This window comes from Hemiscyllium ocellatum, chromosome 2, assembly GCF_020745735.1.
Source record: "Hemiscyllium ocellatum isolate sHemOce1 chromosome 2, sHemOce1.pat.X.cur, whole genome shotgun sequence".
NCBI classification, from domain to species: Eukaryota; Metazoa; Chordata; class Chondrichthyes; order Orectolobiformes; family Hemiscylliidae; genus Hemiscyllium; species Hemiscyllium ocellatum.
This window is the reverse complement of record NC_083402.1, coordinates 29,555,659-29,568,426: the sequence shown is the minus strand read 5'-3', so window position 1 is coordinate 29,568,426 and position 12,768 is coordinate 29,555,659. Positions and strand designations below refer to the sequence as shown.

Here is a 12,768-nt window from a genome sequence, read left to right as displayed (position 1 = left end):
CCTCTCCTTGGTTTTTTTTATTGCTTCCACCTGTATAGATTTTACATTTTCTAATCCACGGTTATTTCTTGCTATTATACTTATACTTATTCCGACTTGTACTAACAAATCTAACATCACCCTCTCCTTCTGCCCAAGTCACATACTCCTGAAAGTTTAGTTCCTAGCTCCAATAATTTATTTTTTCATTTTGTCTGATGCAGGTGTCACTGGCTGGCCAGTATTTATTGCCCACATCTAGTTACTTTTGCGAAAGTGGTGGTGAGCTGTAGTTCACCTGCTGAAGGTTGACTCTCAATGCCATTAGGGAGGGAATGCCAGGATTTTATTCAAGCGACAGTAAAGGAACACTGATATATTTCTATGTCTGTACGGGGAGTGACTTGGAGGGGAACTTGAAGGTAGTAGTGTACCCATATATCTGCTACCCTTGTCCTTCTTCCAGCTGTAAGTGGTTGTGGGTTTGGAAGGTACTGTTTGAGGATCTTTGGTGAATTTCTGCAGTGCATCTTGTGTATAGTACACACTGTTGCTAATGAGCGTCAGTGTTGGAGGGAGTGGATGCTTGTGGATGTGATGATAATCATGGGCTGCTTTGTCCTGGATGGTGTCAAGCTTCTTTAGTGTTGTTGAGGTAGCACTCATCCAGACCAGTGGGGAGTTTTCCATCGCCCTCCTGACTTTTGCCTTGTAGATGGTGGACAGGCTTTGAGGAGTCAGGAGGTGAGTTAGTTACTTGCTGCAGTATTCTAACCTGCTCTTGTAGCCACTGCCTTTATGTGATGAGTCCAGTTGAGTTTCTGATCAATGATAACCCCCAGGATGTTGATAATGGGGAAGACAGTGATGGGAACAACATTGAATGTCAAGGGCCCGTGTTAGATGATCATAGCCTGGCATTTGCATGGGATGAATGTTATTTGCCACTTGTTAGTCCAAGCCTGGATATTGTCGAGATCTTGTTGAATTTGAAATGGATTGCTTCAGTATCTGAGGAGTCACAAATGATGCTGAACATTGTGCAATCATCAGCAAACATCCCCACTTCTGACTTTATGATGGAGGGACAGCCATTGACAAAGCAGTTGAAGATGATTGGGCCTAGGACAGAGTTTTGTAACCATGGCATTGTTGTGGCTATAATATCATACCCATTAACTTCTATTTATGCTGTTAATTCATTTTTTTTTCAGATTACCATGTTAATTTGAGTGAAAAGCCATTAATTTGGATTTATTACCTTACTTCCCCCACCTTCTTTTTTTTTGTTTGCTGATTTTCTATGTTTGTACATTTTGTCCCTCCTTGTCCTGGGTATCATTAATCTAAAAAGCTGACCTGTAATGTTGCTATATATTTTTGATTTGTAAGCCTATCTTTCCCCATCTCTACCTCTGCCGTTATAATTCGTGGTTGTATGAAATGTGGGATTGAATTTGTACTGTTCAAAGTGTAAAGCTTTAGATGCTGCATGGATGATGAATGCTCTAAAATGGCAGGCAAGAACTGTTCTCTTTCTAATTTTTGACCAAAGACTTGACCGTGTAGATGCAGTTGTTTTCCCCTTGTGGCGAAGTCTAGGAACAGAGAGCATATTCTCAGAATAAAGGGTTGCATTTTTAAGACTGCAATGAGGCAGAACTTCTTCTCTGTGGGTTGTTAATCTTTTGGAATTGTTTACCACAAGGGGCTGTTAGTACTGTTGACATCATTTAAGTAAATTCAAGATTGACCTTTTTGATCAGTGAAGAAATGAAAGGTTGTGGGGAAAAGGCAGATCAGCTGTGATTTCTCTGACTTGATGGGCCGAAGACCTTACTTCTGCTCTGATGTCTTATGGTATTTTTTCCTCTTCTTCAGGGATGTAGTTTTTGGCTCATTTCCTGCTTCCAAGGTTATTTTGGGAAGTATCAGGAACTTGAATGATTAAAGTAGGAGAATTATCTTCCCTGCATAAAATTCTTAGAATATTCACTGCCTTACCATAAGTAATCATTGAAATAGAACGAATTGCTGCATTTACAAGTAATTATAAATAAACAAAGTTAAAGGAAATCTGATTATGATAATAAATAGTTTCAACATGGAGCCTGCCAAAGTATAGATATGATTATTCAAATAACTTCCTTCTGTACTTTAAACTCCTATGATTCCATGTGAAAGAATAAACAAAAGATAGCATTAGAGCCATTTCCCCCCAAAGGCTTTCAGTGTGTTTAATGATGGAGAAGTATTTTGCTTTTTAAGTTGTGCTGTTTATTAGACAATGTACTCAAGTTCTTGATTCTACAGATCATTTAGAATTGGATGTGACCTCCTTTTGGAATAGCACAGTATTGCTGCCCATTTTTTTAGCTTTCCATTTATTCGCTTGTGTTCACTATGGAAATAACAAGGAAAAGAATGTTTGAAATACTTGCATGGTGATTGGACAGGCAGAAGAAATTACCAGTAGCCCATTTTCAGAACACAGTGAACCCTGGAAAAACCTTGTGTTCACATTTTTGAATAGTAAAATGCTTTAGTATAATGAACCTATCTGTAGCTATAGTACTTGGGACTTGCAGTGATGTATTTGCAGCCTTTGCTGATGACCGAGTATAACAAACACTACAGCAAGTATCCTTGGAGAAGGACAGCAAGCCGTGCATTGCAGAGTGAGTTTGAGCATTAATTCTGGATTTGCAGAACTCTGGCTGCCAAAAATCCTATCAGAACTGAATGTTGTGTTTGTGTCAGTTGTTCCTCAGTTGGTAGCACACACAGGACGTTGATGAGACCACTTTTGGAATATTGTATTCAGTTGTGGTCTCCCTGCTATCTGAAGGATGTTGTGAAACTGAAAGGGTTTAGAAAAGATTTATAAGGATGTTGCCAGGGTTGGATGGTTTGAGCTATAGGGAGAAGCTGAATAGACCGGGACTATTTCCTTAGAGCATCGGAGGCTGAGTGGTGACCTTCTAGAAGTTCATAAAATCATGAGGGACATGTCTAAGGTGAGTAGGCAAAGTCTTTCCTCCAGGGTAGGGGAGCCCAAAACTAGAAGCAATGGGTTTAAGGTGAGAGCGGAAAGATTTAAAAGGGGCTTAAGGGGCAGCTTCCTCATGCAGCCTGTGGGGCTTATATGGAATGAGCTGCCAGTGAACTTGGTGGAGGCTGATACAGTTACAACATTTTAAAATAAATCTGGATGAGTATCTGAATGGGAAGGGTTTAGAAAGGTATGGATCAAGTATTGACAAATGGGACAGGATTTATTTAGGGTATCTGATCAGCATGGACCAGTTGGACTGAAGGGTCTGTTTCCGTGCAGTGCATCTCTATGACTCTCAGTTTGGCTGCCTTGTTTATTGCATTACAAGTGACTGATAGGACTGAAACGTTTTGGGTAGTTTCAGTACCATCAATCATCCTCGCTCGTATTCGTTAATACTTCTGATATCCTATGTGACGTCTTCCTCAAAGAGGCTCAGTCTTGATGAAGAGTCAACCAGTTTATTACATATTGCTTAATGAGCTAGTTAGATTATATCTGAGATTAGATTAGATTCCCTCCAGTGTGGGAACAGGGCCTTTGGCCCAACATGTCCACACCGACCCTCTGAAAAGTAATCCACCCAGACCCATTTCCCTCAACTAAGGTATTTAGCATGGCCAATTCACCTGACCTGCACATCTTTGGATTGTGGGAGGAAAACTGAGCACCCGGAGGAAACCCACACAGACACTGGAGACTGTCTGTGTGGAGTTTGCACAGTCGCCCAAGTCTAGAATTGAACCTGGGTCCCAGGCATTGTGAGGCAGCAGTGCTAACCACTGAGCCACCGTGCCACCCCAAATGGTTCATGTGAGATCATGGTTCACGTGAGACCTCAGGCTCAACTTAAGTTCATATTCCTGTGACTGAAACTTGCTCACCCAGCTTTGGCTTAACGGAAACACAGAATTAATACAGCACTAGTTAGCTCCTCCCAGGGAAAAAATAAATATTTTGTATCCTGATTTGGCGGGGTGGGGAGAAAGTTATCATAGAGTACAGAAGAGAACCCTGAGTACAGAGGAATGCTAATTTTGACAGTATTAGGCATTAACTTTCAAAAGCTGATTGGGGACAGATGTTCGCAGGTGAAAGGACAGATGGAAAATGGGAAGTCTTCAAAAATGAGATAACGAGAGTCCGGAGACAGTATATTCTTGTTAGGATGAAAGGAAAGGCTGGTAGGTGTAGGGTATGATGAATGACTAGAGAAATTGAGGTTTTGGTGAAGAAAAAGAATGAAGCACATGTCGGGTATAGATAGGAGAGATCGACTGAATCCTTGAAAGAGTATAAAGGCAGTAGGTGTATACTTGAGGGAAATCAGGAGGGCAAAAAGGGGACATGAGATAGCTTTGGCAAATAGAGTTAAGGAGAATGCAAAGGGTTTTTATAAACACATTAAGGACAAAAGGATAATGAGGGACAAAATAGGCTGCCTTGCTGATCTTTAAGGGACCCTATGTGTGGAGCCCTGAGGAGATGGGGTAGATAATAAATGAGTACTTTTCGTCAGTATTTACTGTGGAGAAGGATATGGAAAACAAAGTGGGGGAGCAATAGATGGTGACATCTTGAAAAATGTCCATATTTCAGTGGTGCTATGTCTTGAAGTGCACAAAAGTAGATAAATCCCAATGATATGATCAGGTGTACCCTAGACTTCTGTAGGAAGCTAGGAAAGTGATTGCTGGGCCCCTTGCTGAGATATTTGTATCATCAGTAGTCACCGATGAGGTGCCAGAAGACTGGAGGTTGGCTAACATGATGCCACTATTTCAGAAAGTGATCAGGAAAAGCCAGGGAATTATAGACTGGTGAGCCTGACATCGATGGTGGGCAAGTTATTGGAGGGAATCCTGATGAACAGGATTTACATGTATTTGGAAAGGCAAGGACTGATTAGGGATAGTCAACATGGCTTTGTGTTTGGGAAATCATGTCTCACAAACTTGATTGAGTTTTTTGAAGAAGTAACAAAGAGGATTGATGAGGGCAGAGCAGTGGATGTGATCTACATGGACTTCAGTAAGGCATCCAACAAGGTTCTTCATGGTTAGGAAGGTTAGATCTCATGCAATACAGGGAGAACTAACCATTTGGATACAGAACTACTTTTCAGACTGGAGGCCTAGGACCTGCCACAAGGATCAGTGCTGGATCCACTACTTTTCATCATTTATATAAATGATTTGGATGTGAACATAGGAGGTATAGTTAGTAAATTTGCAGGTGATACTAAAATTGGAGGTGTTTTGGACAGCAAAGAAGGTTACCTCCGAGTACAATGGAATCTTGATCAGATTGGCCAATGGACTGAGGAATGGCAGATGGAGTTTAATTTTGATAAATGCGATTTTGGAAAAGCAAATCAGAGCAGGATTTGTACACTTAATGTTAAGGTCCTGGGAAAAGTTGCTGAACAAAGATCTTGGAGTGCAGGTTCATAGTTCCTTGAAAGTAGAGTTGTGGGTAGATAGGATAGTGAAGAAGACATTCGGTATGCTTTGCTTTATTGGTCAGAATATTGAGTCATGTTGCAGCTGTACAGGACATTGGTTAGGCCACTTCTGGATAATTTTGTGCAATTCTGGTCTCCTTCCTATTGGAAGGATGTTGTGAAATGGTTCAGAAAAGATTTACAAGGATTTTGCCAGGGTTGGAGGATTTGAGTGATAGGGAGAGGCTGAATAGGTTGTGGCTATTTTCCCTGGAGCTTTGGAGGCTGAGGGGTGACCTTTTATAGAGGTTTATAAAATCATGAGGGGCATGGATAGGATAAATAGACAAGGTCTTTTCCCTCAGGTGGGAAAGTGCAGAACTAGAGGACTTAAGTTTAGGGTGAGTGGGGAAAGGATATACAAAGGACCAATGGGGTAACTTTTTTGCGCAGAAGGTGGTGTGTGCATGGAAGGAGGTGCCAGAGGAAGTGGTGGAGGCTGGTACAATTACAGTATTTAAAAAGCATCTGGATGGGTAGGAAGACTATAGAGAGATATGGGCCAAGTGCTGGCAAATGGGACTACATTAGATTGGGATATTTGGTCGGTATGGATGAGTTGGACTGAAGGGTCTGTTTCCATGCTGTACATCTCTGTGAATTTAAGTCTGTGCAGCCAGAAGTATGTCTTTAATGAGGAATTGCTGTAATATTCATCCATTTAGATCTTATGTCAGTAAACCTTTTTAGGCACTGACTGCCTTTATATCAAACTGACACTTCAAAAATACTAGTTTAGCATTTGAGACATCGGGTGTTCTTATAAATGAAAACATTTTTTTCTGTTAAGTCAACACCTTGAACTCTCTGCAACTGTTTTTGTTATATTTTGTCTTTAGTAACTCATGAGAGAATTACATATGTGACTTATTTATCTGCTAGTTATATGGTGAGTTCCAAGCATAACTGGTTAATAATTAAAACTGGAGTCGTGCTGTTCCAGGTGCTTTAAGAATGCACATGATGAAAACACTGGCATTTTATTGTTCCTCTTCATCTTGTACTATTTCCAAAACATGTGGCCTGGCGAACAGAAATTCATTTTGTGAGCAGTTAGACTCTTAAGATCCTGCCTTGAGTGGGCTGGCTGACTGACCTGTACTTTTTCACAGACAATGACCTGAAACTGCACTCCTTATTCTGTAGCAGTACTGCGGTTGAACTGTACATCAGAGTATATGTTTTCAGATGATGTGCGAGAGGATATGAGTCTCTGAGGTCACTAAGTTTCTGCATTTTTTAACACTGTAGCAGTTAGTTCCGTTTGTAAACCATTGCTCATGTGTATGCTCAGTTGCTCCATGCACAGACCACAGAAGCTATTAAGATATTAATCACAATTTATGAACTCATTAAAATAAAGCAATACTGATGCAGTGCTATTATATTTGCAAACTTTAAACAAAACCATGACTGATCATTTGAGATTATCCTTGTAAATATATCTTAACACCTTTTGATGTATTTAAATTGAAAATGATTCAACGAAACAACTTTTTTTAAAAAAAGTCATCTGTCACCATTGGCAACATGTGCCTTGAGCTGATTTTGTGCAGTGCCTTAATTTGCATATGTGAGTGAGAGCCATTCTAAAAGTTGAGAGTGTGGTGCTGGAAAAGAACAGCAGGTCAGACAGCATCTGAAGAACAGGAGAATCAACATTTCGGTCATAAGCCCTTCATCAGGAATGAGGCTTGTGGACCGGTAAGCTGAGAGATAAATGTAATGGTGGGGAGTGGGGGGTAAGGTAGCAGAGAAAGCGATAGGTAGATGAAGGTGAGGGAGAAGGTGATAGGTTGGACAGGAGGGAGGAGTGGAAGGGATAGGTGATGGATAGGTCAGGAGGGCGGTGCCGAATTGGAGACTTGGGACTGGGATAATGTAGAAACAAGAGAAATGAGGAAAGTGTTGAAATCCATGTTAACCCCGTGTCGTTGCAAGATGCCAAGGCGGAATATGAGGAAAGGATTTCTAACCCATCACCTTAAGCACTTGGCCACAACAATCACTGGATCAATGTGGATTTCAACAGTTTCCTCATTTCTCCTCCCTCCCCCCCCACCCCCCACATTATCCCAGTCCCAAGCCTCCAACTCTGAACAACCCTCCTGAACTGTCCATAGCCTTTCCCATCTATATGGTGGACCGTCCTCTCCGACCTACCACCTTCTCTCTCTCCTTCATCCACATATCGCTTTCTCACCACCTTGTCCCCCAACCCCACCCCATTTATCTCTCAGCATCCTCCCTGGCCCACAAGCCTCATTCCTGATGAAGGGCTTATGCCTGAAATGTTGATTTTCCTGTTCCTTGGATGCTGTTTGACCTGCTGTGCATTTCCCGTACCACACTCTCTACTCTGATCTCCAGCATCTGCAGTCCTCCCTTCCTTTTTTTTATATACATATTTTTATTGAAAAAAGATGTTTAATTTTGTGACAAAATTATAAAATTGCTACAAAATAGTATAACAATCTTATAACAACAATAACGATAAACAAACTACTACTCTACTCCATCATCAACTTAAAAGAAAAAAAGATTTTAGAAAATCTATCCATACTACAATTCAGTAAGTAGTTAAACTCTCAGCGCAACTCCACCAAAGCTTCCCCTCATCAGCAGCATCAGTGGACATGCCTATATTTATTCGGGATTCTTTCTCTCAGGGGACCCCTGGCCTGCCAGACCCAACCCTCACAGCTACAAGAAGGCACTGATCAATATAGTTGACAAGTTTGTGTCTACATCGTTCGAAAAGGGCCGCCACGTCCTATTTTAAAAAAAAGTTCAATATTCTGGTGCACCATACTTATAAGAAAGTCCAGGGGCATATGCTTCACAACTAATGTACACTACCCCGAAAGCCCTGGGGATTTTCTGATATCCAGCTCACCAGAATGTTCTTCCTCGCACAATATGAGAGAATATTAAAGTTTCTTCCCATGCGCATCTAAAGAGGGGAGATTCGGCAGACCCAAGAGGAGGGTCACCAATTCTACCTTGACCTCTGTTCCCAAGACCTTCCAAAACACTCGGTCCTGCGTCCCAATATCTGTGAAGTTGGTGGCATGACCGAAAGCAATGAGTAAGAGTACCAATATCTGTTTTACGTTTGGGGCACATTGGAGACGCTCCTTTCTTAAATTTCACAAGCTGCTCTGGTGCCAAATAAGCTCTGTAGAGAGCCTTCAGTTGCATAGCATGCATCCCATTACAAATTGAAGTTTTCCTAATGTTCTTCCAAATATCCTCCCATGCCTCTGACTAACAAGTTCTGCGCCCTGAATTCCAGATCATATCCCGCACAGCCGCTCAATGTTCTTCAAGACACTACCTCAGAGTAAATGATAGAGGGTACTGATCGAGAGAGAGTTCCTGTGGATCAAAGTACTCTTCTCTCCACATCCGACTTATCGGGATTAATCAGTAGTATAGTCTTTTGTCTGTATAAAGTCCCTAATCTGAAAATAATGAAAAAGGTCCTTCCTAGATAGTTCATATTTCTGGTTCAACTGATCGAAAGACCTCATGACCTCTCCCTCAAATAAATTTCCCAAACAGGAAACTCCTCTGGGAAGTTTTTATATGAATTGCCCTCACTTTGTCGCATCATTCTCCATGCTTTAACCGTGTTAAGGACAATCTGGTTTCTACAATACTCCCATAACAGTCCTCATCTTGTCCATAAACAATAAATTAATGAAGGGGGCATCTTGCCTGGGAGGCCTAGATGTCTTGCCAAATTGACCTCTGGTCCTGGCAAGCCAAATCAGTCACATGGATAATAGGGAACTTAATATCTGGGAAGTTCGCCGCTACCCTGCCCCCACCCACCTCACACACGCGCGCACACACACACAGACACACACCCACCATGCGGGAACTGCAATTCAAGCTTAATAAGAAGTCAACTGTGACGCCAAATGAAAGAACTGAGCCAACTGTTAAGCCTCCGTAGCGCTTGCCTAGATAGCGTCAAAGGGAGCATTCACGTGGGATATAATAAATGACGAAGTACATTCATTTTAACCAGAACTACCCAACTGAGAGATTCGGAAGAGCCTCCCACCGCCAAAGATCCTGTTTTATCTTCTCTAGCAACTGCTAAAAATTAACTTTGTATAATTGATCAAAGGCCAATAAAAATGCCTAAATAAGGAAACCTCCTTGTGACCACCTAAAAGGGAATCTGATTCCACCCCCAAGATCAGGTACTCTGACAAGACACACCACAGGCATGGCCTCCAACTTCATAAAATTGATTTTATATCCTGAGAAAGAACCAGATAAATTAATCACTTGTATTAAATAGGGCACAAATATGATGGGTTAGTTAGAAAAAGAAGAACGTCATCTGCGTAAAGGGTGACTCTATGCCCCCCCGATCCCACCTCCAGAGCAATTATGTTGGGGTCCTTCCAGATGGTCTCTGCCTCAGCATCTGCCAACTGCTCAGTCACTAATGTAAACAGCAATGGTGAAAGGGGGGCACCCTTTGTTGGCTTCCTCTACCAATACTAAAATTGTCAGATCTTATGCTATTAGTGAGAATCTCTGCCTTAGGATCATTATATAAATACTGCCACCCATCTGGTGAAGACCCCCCCCCCCCCCTCACCCCCCCGCCAAAGACCAAACCGTTCCACGACATAAAAGAGGTATGGCCGCTCCACGCGATCAAATGCTTTCTCTGCTCCAGGGAGATACCAAACCTGGAATTGACCCTTTCTGGCACACCTGGACCATATTCAGTTATCTTCTAATTTTGTTAGAGGACCTGTGAGCCTTAATAAAACCTTTACAATGAATGGCAATACCTTCTTCAGCCTCAATGCCAGTATTTTCGACAAAATTTTGAAATCCACATTTAATAGTGATCTGGGCCTGTACAAATTACAATCCTCTGGGGCTTTCCCTCTCTTGAGAATAAAGGAGATATTAGCTTTCCTCAGAGAGGATGGGAAACAGTCCTGTATGAATAATTGTACATTTCCAACATTGGCCCAAGCAAAATGTTTACAAACTCCTTATAAAACTCGCTTTGAAATCCATCTGAGCCAGGCGCTTTACCACTCTGGAGCTGCCTCACAGCATCCCATATCTCTTGGATTGTCAGAGGGGCATTCAAAAGAGATGCGTGCTCCAAAGTTACACCTGGGAGGTCCAAGGTCTTAAGAAAGGACTCCGTCTTTGCCAACCTGTCCTCACAGGTCTCTGACTGGTACAACTCATAATTGATTTTACTAAATGCTGCGTAAATGTTTTTGGAATCGCAAGTGAGAGTACCAGTACACTCTCTCTGATGGGGGGTGCTCTGCTTCCTGGCCAGATATGCCAAGCATCTACCCGGCTTATCACCATACTTGAATAATGTCTGTTTTGCAAAGGAAGTCTCCCTCTTTGCTGTCTGGGTGAGCACAGCATTCAGAGCAGCTCTGAGGGCTGTAATCCACTGCAACTTGGTCACTGTCAAAATATGCTATCATGGCTGCCTTCAGCCAGGTCTTGAGCATACACTGCTGCTCTCCCCTCTGCCACTTCTGTGTCGCTGAGTAAGAAATAATCAAACCCCTTGCATAGGCCATGGCAGTCTCCCAGAGCACCGACAGATTACTGGCCGAACTCGAATTAATATCCCAAAAAAGTAAATTCCTGCGGAAAGTACACAGTAAACTTACCCTCCTTCAGGAGGAAAGGATCCATGCGCCAATGCCATAAGCTTGTCCCATTGCCTTTGTCCTTAACCTCCAGATACACTGCTGTATGATCAGAATTGGCTATGTTCCCAATTCTACAGGACAGCACCGAATCCAAAAAGGCCAGTGAAGCAAAATACATGTCAATCCTCGTGTGGCACTTGTGTGGGTTAGAGAAGAAAGTAAAATCCCTACCCTCAGGCTGAAGACATCTCCACACATCCAACAGCACCAACCCCCCATTCAGGGGATATGCCAATGAGACCCCTGGGTCCATAAGACGATTAAAGTCTCCCCCTATAATAGTATGGCACACTGCAAGGGCCATCAACCTGGGAAGTGCATCTGTTAAAAATTTGAGGGGGTGTGCCGGGGGGGGGGGGGCAATATACATTCACAATATACATATTGCTCTCCATGTATTAAAGCTTTGAGGATCACAAACCGTCCATATTCGTCCCTAATTTGATCTAACAGCTGAAATGGGAGATTCTTCTGGATAAGTATAGCTACTCCTCTGCTTTTAGAATTAAAGGATGAGAAAAACACCCAGCCCAACCCTCCCTGCTGTAACTTTAAGTGCTCCTTATTGCCTAAACGTGTTTCTTGCAGTAGGGCAACATCGACCCTTTCTTTTCTAAGGCTTAAATATTTTCTTTCTCTTAATCGGTCAGTGACTCCCCTTAATATTCCAGGTGCGCCATTTAAATGAACAATAGCCATCTGAGACAGCCCGTGACACCCCGGAGAGGAAGACTCCTAATGCGCCGAGTGAAAACAGTAAAAGATTCATATAAACTCAAATACAACTACAAAAGCTGCCAAAGCAAAATTTCTAAAAAAAACTACTTCTGCAATGATCCAACACAAAACAAATAAGAGGAGACTTTCCCCCTTGCCCATAGGGGCCACTCACATGACCCACTAACCCATCATGGCTCCTTCTAGCTGAAGCTGCAAACCAAGGCAAACAATGTTTATAAAAGAAAAGGCAAGAAAATTAGAAAAGGACATTCAACTCGTCCCACCCTTACTTTGACCCCAGTCAGTATTGATTTTTTTTAAAAAAGACCCAAACCCTACCGTATTCCAGACCAAGAAAGAGAAGAGAAAAGGGAATAATAGGAAAAAGACAATGGGAGGGGAGAAAGAAGGGAAAAGGGAAAAAAGACGCCCACATATTAAAAGAGCAAAACCAGGTAACACAAAGCCACAGAAAAAACAAAAAACACTATTGTCCATATTACCTGAACCAACTATTTAAGTGCCCAGGAAGTCCATTGCCTTTTCTGAGTCAGACTTGTACACTGACTCTCCTGGCTGAGACATAACATTGCTGCATATCTTACAAAGTACTGAATATTCAAGTCTTTCATCCTCTTCTTTGCCTCATCAAAGGCCGTCCTCTTGCGAATCACAGCTGCAGAAAAGTCCTGGAAAAACGTAATTTTTGATCCCTTGTATATCAGGGCCTGTAGATCCTTCCCCACTGCTCTGGAAGCTTCCAAACCATTTGTTTATCTCTACAGTGC

The 12,768-nt window shown here is 42.1% G+C and overlaps 1 protein-coding gene across 4 annotated transcripts in view; it reads left to right on the top strand.

The window, feature by feature from the left end:
- acsl1a (acyl-CoA synthetase long chain family member 1a) overlaps positions 1-12,768 on the top strand; it is a 151,079-nt gene that overhangs the window by 43,211 nt on the left and 95,100 nt on the right. Inside the window, exon 1 of one of the 4 annotated variants that reach the window (XM_060835322.1) lies at positions 351-401. The exons of the other annotated variants lie outside the window; for them this stretch is intronic. The gene's annotated coding sequence lies outside the window, so the exon portion shown is untranslated. Of the gene's footprint in view, positions 1-350; positions 402-12,768 lie in introns of those variants that run through there. 4 annotated transcript variants of the gene reach the window in all.